The following is a 15,534-nucleotide window of genomic DNA, read 5'->3' as shown; positions in this document are numbered from 1 at the left end:
TGTGTGTGTGTGTGTGTGTGTGTGTATCTTTCTATATATATATATATATATATATATATATATATATATATATATACATATACATATATGTATATATGTATATATATATACTATATGTATATATATATGTACAACACAGATATATATATATATATATATATATATATATATATACATACATATACAAATATATATACACATATACACACACGTGCGCGCATGCGCGCGCACACACACACATATATATACACACACACACACGCACATACACACACACACACACCCACCCACATATATATATATACATATACAAATATATATGTATGTATGTATGTATGTATATATGCATGTATGTATGTATGTGATTGTCTATTTATCGATACTTATCCAAGAGTGTGTTCCATATACACCAATTGCATTCAGATTTGGATTTGCAAATTTTCAGAAATGTTAATTATCTTATCATTTGGGGAGTTTTCTAGATATTATATAGCAATTGGTAACATGACTTTTCTTTTCTATTTTTTTTTTTTTTGCTTTAATCTTTCTCAATCTTGCATGGTTCCAAGAGCAAATTATTCCACAGAATACTCTCCAAATGAGCTCAATGCTATTCTTAGGTGGTTTTATATTTTCATAAATGCTGTGAAGAAACAATGATAAAAATGAAACAAAGTCACATTCTAAATATCAAGTCATGGTTGACATTGCAAAGAATGAAATCCATGCCTAGATCATAAGCTATATAAACAAAGTAAACAAGAAAAAGTTCCCACAAGCAAGCTAATTTTGATTATTTGTTATAGCATTTAGATTCTATCTACTGTCTAATATAGAGAAATATTCCTTGAAATTAAAAGGTAAAGATTACTTTGTTATTTGGCCACATAAAAATTAACAATTAATGTCCACATCAATTTCATGAGTTATTTAAGAGCTTTAAAACCTCTCTAAAAGCTCCATGAGTTTTTCTGAACTTTTTTCTCTTCCATCTGGCTAAAGTTATTCTCAACATTGAAGGTCCTGCAAATCTCCTCATTACTCTTTCCCCTTATCATGCTAGCAAATTTTTGACAATCTAGATTCTACAGACTCTCAATATTAAGATAATTGGCAGCTTGAAATCAAAATAGGAAAGATTAAATTAAGTTTAAGTTTAAGTTTATTTGTTTAAGTTTGAAAGGATTGATATGCTATAACAAATTTTAATTAGTTTTCATTTATATATGTGCTTATCAAGCATAAGCTTCTACAAGGTTTTTACTAGTTGCTCCTAAATGTTCTTAATATTTGACCTGATGATTGATGGATATTGAGTTCTACTTATATCAGAACATACAGAAGGTAATCCTAGGGCTTAAGTTCCTCATTATTGAAAGCAGTTGGTGATGTAAAAGCAGTTATTGCATATATGCAATAACATTTTTTGTTTTTTTTTGCCATTTTTTAAAGTTATTCTTATCTGAAGTAATTTGCCTCTTCTTTTCTTAAAAGGATGTTACTATGAAGATCATATCTTTTTCTCAACAAGGGCCTTGAGCAATTTGTATGTTGTCTGCTAATGGTATAATTTCCAATGTGATGCTTCATCAGCCTGGTTCCTCTGGAGATACATTAACTTACGAGGTTTGTAATTATGCCCTTTCCTTTTGGAAAGATAAGTCCTTTAGAGGTGTCTCCAACTTATGCATTCTTTTAAATATTTAGAGGTGTTTTCTTCTATTTGTTTATGAATTGTATTGCACACTATGATGGTGTTAACCATTTTTGGGTGATACATGTGCTTAATATTGTTGCCTATATTGAATTTTGGATTGCTGCATGTCATACCCAGTCATCTTGCAAGCACCAATCTTGGTTCATATCAATAGCCATGAAATTGTTAACTCCATACCACGTATTTAAAATCTTATAGCGTATCTACTGTGACTTGTTATCCATATTTATATTAAATGAAATATGAGAAATAAATTTTGAATGCTTGGTGTAGTAAACTCTTTTGACCGAGGTGCTTAACCCAGCAGAGAATTATCCACCAACAACTCCAAAGTAAGTGTACATCTAAAAATCTACGTAATTTTTAAAGAGACTTGTCATAGTCTTTTATCCATTTTGCGAAGTATAAAATATTGATAAATTCTGTTTATAATCTTTTTAATTATAAGGTGACCTGGTAGTGATATGGCATTCAAATACAAATATAGGGATCCCTGTAGCAGAAAATGTTAACATTACCAATTTCTTTTCTTTCATATAGACAGGCTTCGTCTATGACTGATAAATGCATAATTTGTGTACAAAAGGATTCTTCTTCGCCTTATGTTGAAGGTTTTCATGTTAGACTAGATTTTCTAACACTTGTAGGGTTACTTTAGTCTTTACCTCTGTAACCTAAAGAATATGTTTTTTAATAATTTTATCTAATTTTTGTAGCAGGCCTCTGATAGTGTTGTTTGATGGACCCTGTTTTTAGTCTGCTACTGATTTAATTGCTGCCAATAGGCTTTGCCAAGGCCTAGCCACTAGCCAGTCAAAGCCTACTATTCCCAAGACCTCATAGAGTTGCGTCAACCCAAAGATGGATATGTTGAACTGATCTTTCTTTGTGACCTTTTGCTTTCGGTAGGATGGTTGTAGTTGTTAAGCTAATGGATGATTGAATTTTTCAAATTAATGTAGTTCTTGTAGGAAGGCTGACTCTGAAGTGATAAGGAATATGCAAACTTTTAGACTTTAGTAGTGGTGACCTGCTTTTAATGGCAAACAGACTATGAACATTTTCGTTCGTCTACCATGTAAAATACAAAGTGCTCACATGAGGTGGCAGTTTCTAAAGTGTGCAACAACTATTAAACAAACTATGAGGACAAATTAGCATTTGCTAATGTGGGCTCCATAATGTGCACCAATGGGGGCAGGCGGGAAGAGGAGGAAACCAGCCCAAAATTGGGCCGAATTATTTTATTACAAATAAAAACAATATGAACATGATGTACAAATAAGAACAATATGAACACGATGTTCCAGTTTGGAATAGCAGCCCTATCCTTCATTTCGAAATTAGACCCTTTTCGGAACTATAAATCGTGTGCCACGTCTAACTCCTTTTCTTCTCCTCTCTGTTTCGATCTCCTTCTCTTCTTCTTTGTTGATACCTTTCTCATTGTTGCTCTTGTGGTTCTGCTTTAGAGTGACCATGGAAGCATTGTTCTCACTGTTCTACAGTGGTGGTATGGAGGGGACAACAGGTTTCTTGTTGCCTTACCAACGGCAACAGCACGAAGACGGGTTGGTGTTATTTTCCTACAAGACCGGTGATGGTTGCCCCGCTTTCATATTCCCTCCCCAATCCCTCTCTCTGTTGATCAATCCTTAGCCAACGTTAGACTCCAGATACGTTCTGATTTGAAAGGGAGAATTGGAACTTTGGCTGCTTCAAACGGGGAGCAATAAAGTCCTCGTTTGGCCGTGTGCTGCTGGGGGAGCACCGCTCCCGGCTGATTGCTCTGTTTCAGAAACAGAACAAAACCGAATTAAAATATTCGATCTTACACAGATTTTTTGTCCCAAAAAAAAAAATTCTTGCTTGATTCAAATAAGAAGAACGTACCTGGAGGCTAACATTGGCTCAGGATTGATCAAAAGAGAGAAACGGATTGGCGAGCGAATAGGAAAGCGGGGCAAGCATCATCGGTCTTGTAGGAAAATAACACCAACCCGTCTTTGTTGTTGTTGCCGTTGGTAAGGCAACAGGAAACCTGTTGTCCCCTCTATACCATCGCTGTAGAATAGTAAGAACAATCATTCTAAAGGCAGAAGAAACAGAGAAACAAGAACGAAGAAGAGAAAGAGATCGAAACAGAGATAGGGCTGCTATTCCAAACTGGGAACATCGCGTTCACAGTGTTCTTATCTGTAGTAATTTTCGTGTCCCAGCTCTCTCGCCGGCGACTGGGGCTCCATCTTCGTCTCTCTCGCCGGCGACTGGGGCTCCATCTTCGACAAGAATAGGGGACATGCGATTTTTGGCGAATTTCTCAACCGGCAGCGATGGTTGAAGGCCTTGAAAAGAACAGGAAAGAAGAGGAATTACTCATGGTGGAGTGCCTTGGAGGGGAGAGGTTCCTTTTTATAGAGGGCTTCCGGGAGTTCCGCCCGAGTCCGGCCTGTCCTAGGAGTCCCTTTCCCATCCAGACTCATCGGAGAAGAAGACTCCCGATGGGAGTCTTCCTCCAGCTCTTTTTTTCAAAAAAAAAAAATTTTTTTTTTTTCCGATGGGGAGCTGGTGCCTGGTGCAGCTGACCGGGCCATCACATAGGCCAGGCCCAGCCATAAGAACCAGACCTGCACCCAGCCTGGCCTGCCCTATGTTCTTATTGACCTATGCAGAATTTCTTCATAGTATCATTTTCATGATTTAATTTTATTGACATGTTAGATGACCTCATGTAGATGAAGCAATCCTATCGATTACAACTTGATTATCAAATTAATGTTACTGTATAGTATTTCTTAGGTTTTTGATTTGAAACTAGAGAATCGAATATCCAGTTTGATGCGGTTATTTTCAAGATGATTTTTATTTTTATTTTCAAGTCGTATGAATTCCTAGATAAAATATCACTATGATCAGATATTTTAGGCCTTTTTAACTTATGCACCATCAACATCGAATGAGGATCATATTTGAGGATACATGAAGTTAGAAATACCTGAACCACATAATTTGATGCTTAGTACTTGCAGGAGGCTCACATTTTCCCTTCATGATGCATATGTGGTGCATCATGTCTCCAACATATGCAATCTTTTAGAAATTAGGAGGTATTTTCTCCAATCAGTTTATGAATTGTATTTGCATTCTATGATAGTGTCAATCATTTCTTGGTGATACATGTGCTCAATATTTTTGCCTATATTGAATTTTCGATTGCTGCATGTTGTGCCCCCTCATGTTGCAAACACTGATCTTAGTTCATATCAATAGCCATAAAATTGTTAACTCCATACCACGTATTTAGAATCTTATAGCCTATTTATTGTGACTTGTTATCCATATTTATACTAAATGAAATATGAGAAATAAATTCTAAATGCTTGGTATAGTAAACTTCTTTGATTGAGGTGCTTAACTCCACAAGGAATTATAGACCAGAAAGTCCAAAGTAAGTGTACTCTACGTAATTTTTAAAGGGACATGTCATAGTCTTTATCCATTTTGTGAAGTATAAAATATTGATAAATTCTATTTATAATATTTTTAATTATAAGGTGACTTGGTAGTGATATGGCATTCAAACACAAATATAGGGATCCTTGCAATAGGAAACCCATTACCAAGTTCTTTCGTTTCATATACACAGGCTTTGTCTAGGACTGATAAATGCATAATTTGTATTCTTCTTTACCTTGTGTTGAAGGTTTTCATGTTGGACTAGTTTTTTTGACACTTGTAGTGATACTTTAGTCTTTACTTCTTTTAACCTATAGGATATATTCTTTTAATAATTTTATCTAATTTTGGTAGCTGGCCTTTGATAGTGCTATTTGATGGACCCTATTTTTAGTCTGCTACTGATTTAACTGCTACCAAATAGGCTTTATCCAGTCCTACCCGCTAGCCAGTTTGAGCCCACTATTCCCAAGACCTTGTGGAGTTGCTACCAAATTCTTCTTTCTGACCTTTTGCTTTCAATAGGATGGTTGTAGTTGCTCAGATAATGGATGATTGAATTTTTTGAATTAATGTAGTTCTTGTAGGAAGGCTGACTCTAAAGTGATAAGGGATGTGCAAATTTTTAGACTTTAGTAGTGGTGACCTGCTTTTAATGGCAACCAGACTATGAACATTTTAGTTTGTCTACCATGTAAAATATAAAGTGCTCACATGAAGTGGCATTTTCTAAAGTGTGCAACAACTATTAAATCTAGTATTAGATTACATGATGTGAATGTCAATATTTAAAAAACAGCATATATCATTCATCTTGTATTCAAGAAATTTTGCTTTTGGTAACCGCATATTAGTAAAACCTTTGCTGCAGAAAGCCAGAAGATGAAAGAATGTTGATATTGTAAATGCCAAGTATATGCAAGGGATTCTATATAATCAGCAAACACTGACATCAGTGACTAATTAGTTGGGTTAACACAACCACCCATGATTTATTAGTTGATGTGTTCCCCAAGAAATTTCTATCATATTATGATGTGCACATATGTTTGTATGATTAATTGGTTTCAATTAGATTGTTAAATAATATGTGTACTATGTGGGCAATCCTATACACAATGTAAAGCTTGATTTTATGGTTCCATGGGTTCTATTAAATCTTCTCATTCCCTTGGTGTACCTTTATTCTTTTGTTTTTCTATAATGAGCTAGTAGTTTATGAAACCAATATCTGGATAACTAGGGCCTAGGGGGTTACTAGGCCTTGGAAAAATCTATACATTTTCTCTCCAATTACCAATGTACTCCAAATACATAATTTGTAATCAATATAAACCTGTGTACTTTTTCAAATCTGAGGTTTCCTACATACTTTTATTATAGGTATCAAGTTTATTTTATTCCTCTAATTTGAAATATTTGCCATAATACTATCTTCCTATATTCATCAGCTTTCTGCTGTTATGCCTATGATTTGATCTTGTACTTTTATTGCCTATTAATATATTATATGTTCACTGGACTGCTTTTGTAGGGTCGATTTGAGTTACTCTTCTTATCTGAATCATTTATGCCCATTGATAATAGAGGTACAAGAAGTCGCTCTACTGGGATGACTGTTTCTTTGGCAAGCCTAGATGGTCGAGTTGTCGGGGGAGGGGTTGCCGGTCTGTTGGTAGCTGCCAGTCCTATGCAGGTAATACTTCTCTTCACACATTCCAGATTTCTATGCTACAAAATCTTCAACTTTGCAACTCAGGAGGCATGTCCTTATCGTCCTTCTTTCAAATTTAGTGCATGGTTTAGATATTATTCCTTCTCAAGTCCGAGAGTTCTCCTGGTCATTGGATTTAGATAATGAAAAAAGATACCTTTCTTTTTTGTAAATGTCTTTCCTTCATCATCAATAGAAATTTAGAGAAAAAAGATACCTTTCTTTTTTGTAAATGTCTTTCTCTTCATCATTCATATAGAAATTTAGAATCACAAATCATTTACAAGGGGCATAGAGCCTTGGTGTCACACAACATATTAAGTTAGTCATAATATTTTGGATATCAAGATTTTGCTTTCAGTTACAAATTGGCCTTTGAAAAGGCTCTACAACTGAAAATTACATCTCACCAGCTAGCAACTATTTAATTCAAATGAATCATTCGCTTTCTCCTTGTGGTTTAGGTTGTAGTTGGCTATTTTTGCCAGGCTACTAAATAGAGTAGAAGAGCAAGAAGCGAAGTTAGAGGCTACATCTGTCCCTTTCCAGCAACTACTATTCAGATTTCGAGCTCGCATGCAGAGGCGGCTTACAGCAATTGCCAAGGGACTTGCACTTCAACAATGCCAAAGACAACTCATGCAACTACCTCCTTGTTACTGCTTTGGGAGAAGTAGCTTACCCAAAAGAGACTCAACTTCCAGAATGGTTCATGTTACATCTCAGCTAGATTTTTATAGTCTAGTAACAAATCATCTTAGTTACTTTAGTTACAAGGCTTATTAACAGTTTTGACAGAAAGCTTAGCTACTTTTAACTAATTTTTCTGCACAGTCTTCCAAGTGAACCAAGCTTTCTTAATTCTTGAAGACTTCCTTAAACTTTTCTCATTCTCAGCTAATACTTCAACATTTGTATCATTATTAGCTTTCTCCAAATATTCAAAATCTTGCTCATCCTTTTCCTCAATATCAGGCTCGACCTCGAACACCGCTTGCTCTTCTAATTGCTTGAGTTACTCATGTATAGCTTGGCCAATAGCTTCTTTATCTAATTGTATCATAACAATACCCCCTGTTCAAAATTCACCTTGTCTTCAAGGTGTAATTAGGGAAAAGAATGACAAAAGGAATCAAAATCTTTCCAGGATGCCTCTTCCAATGGCAATCCTTTCCATTATACCAGAATTATTTTTGTACCCTTTACTGCTATAAATCTGTCTGTGAGCAATAATGACCAAAGGTACCAAAAGAGATGATTTCCAAAGGAATACTCTAGAAGAAAAAGTGAATCTGAATTGTAGAAAAGTTCTCAAATTTCTTAAGCAATGAAATGTGAAAGACAAGATGAATTCTTGAAGATGGGGATAACTTAAGTTGATAAGCTACTGAACCAATGCATTTCAGAATATCAAAGTGTCCATAATACCTACTAGCCAATTTTAAAGCTTAGAATAGCTACAAAAGCTGTTTATGTCTGCAATTTAACCATCACCAATTCCCCACATTAAACTGAGCACTCCTTCTGTGTTTGTCAGTCTGCAACTTCATTTTAACTTGAGCCTTTTTCAGATTCTCCTTTAAAAAACTCAAAAGCTTCTTCTTGTCCTGTAACAAGTCATTAAAGAATCTAAGGTATCCTCTTGCCTGATATATAAGGGTGTTGAAGGAGGTGACCTCCTATAAAATCTGGAATGACACCATACCAGCTGAACGTGATAGGAATATTAAAACATATTTAGCAATAGGCAATAATGACACCCAAATAGAAGTATTTTCAGCAACAAAACACCTTAAGTACTGCTGCAAACACCTGTTAACCACCTCAGTTAATCCATCAGTTTGAGGATGATAGGAAGTTGACCTCAACAGAGTTGTGCCACTCAATATAAATAATGAGTCCAAAACTTGCTAAGAAAAATGGGATCTCTGTCTTAAAATGCTTCTAGGCAGACCATGAAGCTTAAACACCATCTCAAAGAAAATTGTGCATAGAAACAGCAGTAAATTTGTTATTAATGCCCAAAATGATAAAATCAAATAGAACTTTCTTAAATTGTTTTAACCACTTATTTCCAAAACCAACTAAGGATCATGGGTTAGTAATACAAAAAGATCAATAGTGAAAAATTGATTTTGCAACAGAATTGACACTCCCTCCACCTTAAAAGAATAAATGATATAATCTCCATTACCCACATACACTCTAAAAGGGGTAATTGGTATTACTAGTATAGAAGCCTTTTAATGACACTTTCTAATATGACATTGTGGCTACCCTCAGAATCAATAAGAACTCTTACTATCATATCAAACAAAATGCCATATATTCTTATTGTTTTATTATGAACAGAATTAGAAGAGCATTAAAACTTATCTCTGAAAGGCAATGATGCTGATCCAGAAACAACTCTTCATTAAACTGTTCAATAGCAACTTGTTTTTCTTCCTCCTCTCCTTCAAAGATTAGCATAGTAGCATTCTTTCTACAATTATGCCTAGGCCCACATCTTTCATCACAATAAAAACAAATGCCCTTTTCTCTATGATCTTGAATCTCACTTGTAGACGGACTCTTCACTGGCATAGCAACATAATTTGTAGGTTTAGACTTTGAAATGATTGAACTAGAATTCTCATCTTGATTCTTTAAGAAAACTCCTGCGAGTAATCCTTTTTTCTTGAGCTCTAGCCATGTTCATAGCCTCAAACAATCTCTAAGGTGTATTGAGCAACAATTCCTCCTTGATTTCTAGTTTTAACCCTGCTATATACAAGGTTACCAAAGTATCCTCATCAAAATCAAAATAGATGACATCAATTTCTCAAATTGAGCATTATAATCAGCAACTGAAAAGCTCTGAGATAATCTTGCTAATGCCACCTTTGGATTGTCAAATGAAGTTGGACCAAAATGATTCTTGATTCCTTGCTCAAAATCATACCAAGAACCAATCAAATGGGCACCAAAATCCATTGATACCAATAAGAGGCAGGCTCTTGAAGATTGACAGAAGCCAATTCGAGCTTATCCTCCTCAGGCACAGCATTAAGGTTGAAGTAAGTCTTGATTCTTTGCAAATATCCTAAGACATATCCATACCATTAAAGACTGGAATGTCCACCTTATATGGCTTATGAGATCTTGATTCCCAAGAATTCCCTATATCAGAATGTTGCATCCTCGCCTCTTATGGAGACTGTGAACCAACCCCCATTTAATTAACAGCAGGAGGTTGATTATGTTGATTCTTGATAAGGGACATCAACTCCACCATTTGAGTACTCAGCCTCTCAATCTGAGATCCTTGCAAACTCAATTGAGCCTGAGTTTCAGCTTGAAGACATGCCATATGATTCTTCAAGTCACAAATCTCATCTGTATTCGCATCCACTGTAGCACCTTGATTTCTTGTAGAAGCACCCATTGATTTTCACCAATATAGCAACTCTCAACGAAACCACCAATGTTACTACTTTAGGAGAAGCAGCCTATCCAAAAGAGACTCAAGTCTCACATTTATTATCAATTTTCAGAATGGTTTATGTGACATATCAACTAGACTTTTATAGTCTAGTAACAAATCATCTTAGTTACTTTGATTACAAGGCTTATTAATAGTATTAACAGAAAGCTTAGCTACTTTTAACTAACTTTTCTACACATAGTCTTCTAAGTGAACTTGGAGCTTTCCTAATTCTTGAAGACTTCCTTAAATTCTTCTCATTCTCAGCTAATACTTCAACATTTGTATCATTATTAGCTTTCTTCAAATCTTCAAAATCCTGCTCATCCCTTTCCTCAATATCAGGCTCGACCCCAAACCCCACTTGCTCTTCTAATTGCTTGAGTTGCTCATGTATAACTTGACGAACAGCTCCTTTGTCTAACTATATCATAACACTCCTTCATAGCAGAAATGTGGTCTGCCTCTATACCCTCCATACCTGATGACACCTGGAACTCCTCAGCTGATATCAAAGCATCTTAACTGAGGCTCGATTCACATGAAGCCTCGCACATTACTAGCCTTAGGGGATTCTAACCAACTAGAACTTAGCTCTCCTTGATGAGGTGGCTTCAGAGCAAGATACCGCTTTGAAGTAGCTGAAGTTTTCAGACTTGTTCCTAACTTATCCTATAAGCTTAGTGATCTACATTTAGGTTTGTACGGTTGAATTGAGCAGCTGCTTATTTCATAGGGGGTTGTATTTGATTAGCAATTGAGTTTTGTATCATCCACTATTGTCTAGTTTAATGATTTCCTTTATTGTAATACTTTAGTTTTACTGAGTTATGCTGGAGCCAAATCTTTGCTTATTTCAGGAAAATTCACTTTTGATGCATATCATTGAAAAAATTATTACTTTAATCAACTTATATCTTACCTTTCATTCTCATATTTGAGTGGAGGATCATTGGTGGCCATCTAGATATGTTCTCATATCCGAATCTATCTGGATGTAGATAGAAGTTTATTCAATTAATATACATATTTATATCTATTAAAAAATAGATATAGATAGATAATTATTCAAACGGTATTTGAATATCTAATTTTATTTATAATTTTACTTAACTTTATATAATATTTATGAATTTTAAATAAAAAAAAATATTAATATGCTATTTATTTGATTTCTCATCTACTTAGTAATATCTTTGATTCTATAGTCATAAAGTTTAATCATCTAATTTATATCTATATTTATGTCCATATTTCTATAATTTGATTTGTATCCATTTCTATTTAAAATACATATGTATATAAATTTTTGTATCTAATTATTTGTATCCATATTTATATTTATTAAATAAAATAAATATAGATATGGATATAGTATCTGATCCATATTTAGTCTATTTTTAGTTTTATCTTCTAGGAAAAACTTGTTCACTAATATTCCATGCAAGGGTAGAATGCTTCCACAAATTGGTAGAGTCAATCACACACAAATATACTCTACTGAACTTCTGGTATATTTACCCAAAAAAAAAAAAAAATTTCTGGTACCAACTCTATGAGATTGTGATAGCCCTTTTATATCCTCAAATTCATTAACAACCAGTATGGGTTTGGTGCAGTAGTCCTCCATAGCCCAAATGCAACTGTCACCTTCTTCGTTAAGGGTTAATGTGCCCACTTCTCAATCCAAAATTGCCTTCAGTCTCCCACCAATTATGTGCAAAGAAGCACAAGGCTACAAATGGATAGGGATTAGTGACCTGATCCATTTAGTCCTGACCCAAACCATTCTTGAAGATCTATGGGCCTAGGTTGAATTCAAATATTAGACCCATTCCACATATAAGAAAGTCTTTATGTACTGCATGTGGTGTAATAAAATTGACATGGAGCACACTATCCAATCATATTGGACCACGTAGCATATTTAATGATGAGACAAATATTGAATGCCAGCCAATTTTTTCTTTCTCATAGTTTTAGTGATAAAAATATCTTTCCCTCTACAGAACAAAGAAAGAATAGTATTATTATTTTTTGATGTCTTATATATTTTTTATGAATATATATTATATTTTGAATAATATATATAACTTTTTAGTCTTTATAACATTCTGAATAATATATATACTTTCTGATATCTTGTATGATTTTTTAAAAATATATATCATATTTTTAATAATATATATTTTTTTTATAAAATATATGACATCCTGAATAATATATAATTCCTACATCTTATATGACTTTTTATGAATATATATAACATCTAGAATAATATATATGACTTCTTATGAATATATATATGATATCTTGAATAATATTTATGACTTTCTAATACTTTATATAATTTTTTTCATGTTGACCCTATGATTGATTTTGATGATTACAAAATATTGAGTGATTATGGTACTAATTATGTGTTCATAATTGAATATAAGATTTTTTAGGTGCTTAAAATAAAGAAATTATTTGTAAAAAAATTTCTCTCAAAAGAATGATGATTGATAGTCAAATGAGACTCAAACAAGAAGCTTTTGGAATCCTAAATGCTGTCAAAGACCTTAGAAATCAAGGTGGAAAAAGTTCTCAAAGATTGAAGATAAAAAACCCCTCAAGCAAAAAAATGTACAGAAATTTTCAGTTGGTTGTTATCCAAGTTGACTCAAATTTTATCTGAGTTGACTCGAGCTAAAATAGTGAAGAAAAATAGTTTTGACATACTAGAATTTCAACCGACATATACTTGAGTCAACTCGAGTGTTATCCAAGTTGGCTCAAAGGAAAAAATATAGAAAATCCGAGTAGACTCACAAAAATTTAATTGGATCTTTGAGTCGACTCAAATATCTAAGCTAAAATTCTTAGAGAAAAGATAGAAAATTAGATTTTTGAGAAAAAAATTTAAGTGATCTCACAAACAGCTCAAGTTGACTCAAATCCTATCCCAGTCGACTCAAAGTCTAACGACTAGTTCTGTAGAATTTCAAAAGTATGCAGAATTATTTTTAATAGCTTGTTTTTATTTTCTTACAATTAGAAATGGCTAATTTAGCTTCTAAAAGGATTTAAAAGCTTTCAAACTTAATGAAAAGTGAAGAGAAGAGGATTAAAAGGAGAAACACATCAGTTTATATGAGGACCATTGAATATCCTTAAGAGAAAGAAAAGAGAGAAACTAAGTGCAGAATTTTAAGTATGCTTTTAATAGAAATCTTCTCTAACTTTTTCTACATCCTCTCTAGCTTCAAATAAGAGAAGTTCAAGCCTCAATCAAGCAAATAATCAGCAACTTTTTTGACCTTTAAGAGTTTATTTTTTATTTTTATTTGTGCTAAAATTCTATCTTCTTGTATTTTTATTTTCTTTACAATTATTTTTGGGAGAAAAAAACTTGGGATAAAGGTCCATCTAAGCTTGAAATTGGATATTATAGGTTTGGTTGGTGAGTTTGAAAAATCAATTGGATTGATTGTGAATCTAAAAAATAATCAGTACAAGATTTTGGTTAGTGATCTTGAAAAATCAACTAGATTTGTTTGTGAGTTTGGATAAAACAAATGCACAATTATTTGGGAGATTATAGTAGAATTCTCAAGGAGAACTTAAGGAGTGGACGTAGGTGCAGGATTATACCAAATCACTATAATTTATTGTGTTTGTGTTGTGTTTTATTTTGTCTATGTTACTTGCTTTACTTATTTGCTTTGTACTAGTTTAATTTTTATATAGCTTCACTTATTTTTTAATTCTACTATTGCATATATCATATACAATACAATCACTGAAATTAATCTCATTAGAAGCATATATTTGCTTAAAATTTAATTTACTTAAAATTTTTAAAGAAACTAATTCACCCCCTCTTAGGTTGCTATTTTTTAGGCAACAAGTGATATCAGAGCAGATGCTCTGTTACTTGTTGTTGACCTAGCGATCTAGAGTTAAAGATCATAATAATCCAAATAAAAATTCTTATTTAATGAAGAAATTCTGTAGATAGACCCCACTATTTAATAGAATAAATTATATCTATTGAAAAGCTAGGATAAAAATTTTTATACAAGCATGCGATTATAATTTATGAAAAATTATAGTCAATAGTCTACACACACCCAATGCATTAATTGAGCATGATAATCCAACTAAATGCTAAAGCAATAAATTTACTTTATTGTTCTTTAGACATAGATGCATTTAATGTAATTTCTTCACATATTTCAACTAAGCAAGTATAAAAAAAATTAGAAAAAACTTACGAGGGAGAAAATCAAAAAGAAGAATCAAGTTTCCAAAAAGAAAAAGAAGCTCACCCCAACCTATACCTCATGGCTCATGAGGATGGAAAGAAAAAAAAGAAAAAGAAATAAAAAAAGATATTATTGATTAAGAGGGAGCAAGGCATAGAAAAGAAAAATAAGAAAGAGGAAGAAGGTATCGCCAATCTTTGCCTCATGGCTAATGATAATGAGATAAATCTTGAAAATTTTTTTGATTTTATATTTGATAAATTATATGAAGTCTTCAATGATTGAATGGATAAATATAAAAAGTTAAGACTAAAAAAATAAGAAGCTTAAAAGTTTTAATATATCTTTATCTAAAGAAAAGAATAAAATTTTGATGAAAAAAGATGACTTATTGAAAGAAAAAGAATGTTAGATGAAGAAAAAAAAATTCTTTTGAAATCTAAAAAATCTTTAATGGACAAAAATATCAAATTTAGTAAAGAGATTGAAATATTGAAGTCAATTGCTGAAAAGTTCACATTTAGTTATGAAAAGCTTAAATTAATATTGAAAAGTCAAAAATTTATTTTCTAGAAAATTAAAATTAGTTTGAATTCTTTAAAAAGATAAAAAATAATCAAAAATATATTTTCAAGAGCTTTTTATGAAAATCATTCAATCATTTGCTATAGATATAACAAAGTAGGTCATAAAATTTCAGAATATAATTTTAAGAGAATTGGTCATACTTTGGTAAAATAAATTTAGATTCCAAAAGGAACTATGTATTTTAACGTTAATGGATCGAAAATCATTTGGATACTAAAAATTATAAAATAATTTTGTAGGTACTCCAAGCATCTAATAGAATGAAAAGAGAAAATTTTTTAAAGATGGATGCTTCGGAATGAAAAAGGATAGGTAATGATGTTTGGTAAATGTTAAACTCTTC

The 15,534-nt window shown here is 32.8% G+C and overlaps 1 pseudogene; it reads left to right on the top strand.

The window, feature by feature from the left end:
- Window positions 1-1,305: 1,305 nt before the first annotated feature.
- LOC140857385 (AT-hook motif nuclear-localized protein 1-like) overlaps window positions 1,306-15,534 on the top strand; it is a 15,992-nt pseudogene continuing 1,763 nt past the window's right edge.

Source organism: Elaeis guineensis, chromosome 4 (genome assembly GCF_000442705.2).
Source record: "Elaeis guineensis isolate ETL-2024a chromosome 4, EG11, whole genome shotgun sequence".
Taxonomy (NCBI): Eukaryota; Viridiplantae; Streptophyta; class Magnoliopsida; order Arecales; family Arecaceae; genus Elaeis; species Elaeis guineensis.
The sequence above is the reverse complement of the archived record's forward strand: the minus strand, read 5'-3'. Positions and strand labels throughout refer to the sequence as shown.